Genomic DNA, 2,000 nt, shown 5'->3' with positions numbered 1-2,000 from the left:
GTCACTTAAAAACCTGTAGGAATTTAGTGCCTGTTCCTTCCATAGGTTTAGAAACACCACCTCCAAGTAGACAGGTGGATTTGCTGCCCTTAAAGCTCTTTTGCCCATGATTCCTGCACAGAGAAYAGCACAAAACAGTTCTGCTGTCAACCCAGGAGCTGTGCCATCTCTTCTGGCTGGAGCATCCACCTGGATCTCTTCCCCTTACCCCAAAATGGTTGAGAAGATACAAAGAAAAACAAGCTGGAGGCACGAAGTCAGCATGGGTAAGTGTTAAGACAATTATGAATCCCACTATTTTGCTTATCTTAGGTTTATTTTAACTKGAGGATCCCTGAAGCCTGATCAGAGTTGGCCTAGTTCTTGTTGTTTGCCCAGACGACATCCAGAAACTCATTCCAACCTATTTCCCTTCTATTTYGTGAAGTGTTGAGCTCTGCTCAGATCACTGGATTGATGCTTTTCCCAGAAGTTACCACTCTTTTCCCAACCACTTAATTCCAAGGGTAACTCAGGGTTATCCATGGCCAAAAAAAAAAACCCAAAGTTTACCAAAATGTTTGGAAAGCCCTGAAGTAACCACTCTATTTAAATAAAATATATATTTTTTTAAAAAAAAAATCAGAAAATCACTGCTCTCTGATTACCTACTTTCCCTTATTAATGATAAAAATTGAAAGAAATTAAGTCATCACCAGGTGGAACAGCTAATGGAACAGGTGATATTTTTAGCTGCATTGCCAAGCAGGAATGTTCTGCCCATACATTCCACCCTGTTAGACCAACACTTGRCTGGGTATTTTGGGGTGCTGGGGCTCCTCTGAGAAACTCCACCAGACCACAGTGCCCTCAGCGGTCCCAGACACAGCTGCAGCCATTCCCAGCCCTGCCTGCTGCTGTGATTTTGCTTTCACAGCCTCAGTTCCTGTGATTTTGCTGTCACAGCCTCAGTTCAGMGAGATTTCAGCACATTTTACACCCTTGGTGAGATGGGATTTTGTGCCGTGGAGGTGCCTCGTAAGCTACACTCCCTCTTGTCACCCAGCTGGGWCCTTGTCACCTGCTTCTCCTCCCTCTGGATCTCCTCTCCCTCCTCTCTCCTGTTACCAGGACACTTTTTCTTTGCTGGCTGCTGAAGAGGGCACTCAGCCAAGAGYTCCAAGGAGCCTCAAGGAACCAGAGCCACCAAACTCCCAGGGTGACAATGGARGTGCCTCTCTGACACCACATCTCTGTCACACCAGCAGGATCTCAGCTTTAGCTCTCAAACACTTTCCCTACCAAGCAGACTTAGGGAAAAGGACCCTTTTGCTATCTCTGACAGTAGATAAAAAAATCTCTATCAGTGCAGGATCTTATCTGCCCTAAAATCTTCCATAAAGGAACTTGCTGAATYGGCTGTATTCCTTTGATTGCTCCACATCAATCTCTTGCATAAATGTATTAATTTAATGCCACTTCAGAAGTGTGCTTCCTTATTRTTATTTTGGAGGCTGGAAGATGCCAGAGATAACTACAAAGAAAGGTCTTTGGTGCTGTCTTACTGAGGACAGAAAATAAACCCAGCAATCCACAGCAGCAGCTTTTGAACAACGATACAAAATCAACTTGTCAAATGTCTGGATGTGCGGCAGGGAATCTGAGCAGGGAGTAGGAACTTCTTTTCTTAATAGAGTGAAAATATTGCAGAAACATCCCTCTTCCCTTCTGCCTTCCCTCCCTGGAGAGCTGATTTTTAACACTCTTTTACTATTTCCTAACCAGCCTGGTACTGTCCAGGACCATAAACCAGAGATCATAAAAAGTTTACCAGAATTTAGACAACACTCCTTGTTAGAAGAGCCCAGCAGTTCAGTAACAGCTGTTGTCTCTTGGGAAAATCTGTTTGCAGATGGGATGTTTGGGGGAAATTCAAGGTATTTCAGTTAATTGTTAAAAATGCAGAGCATCTTAGATCCCTCTGAAGCCATGCAGATGTTAAGTAATAATAATAATAATAA

At 43.5% G+C, this 2,000-nt stretch overlaps 1 protein-coding gene across 5 annotated transcripts in view; it reads right to left on the bottom strand.

Moving 5' to 3' along the window:
• Positions 1 to 2,000, bottom strand: part of TSNARE1 (t-SNARE domain containing 1) — a 391,207-nt gene that overhangs the window by 208,247 nt on the left and 180,960 nt on the right. The gene's annotated exons all lie outside the window — the stretch shown is intronic.

The sequence above is a fragment of the Malurus melanocephalus genome, unplaced genomic scaffold, assembly GCF_030028575.1.
Source record: "Malurus melanocephalus ecotype Western Australia unplaced genomic scaffold, MMel_1.1 scaffold_97, whole genome shotgun sequence".
NCBI lineage: Eukaryota > Metazoa > Chordata > Aves > Passeriformes > Maluridae > Malurus > Malurus melanocephalus.
This window is presented reverse-complemented; position numbering and strand designations above follow the sequence as displayed.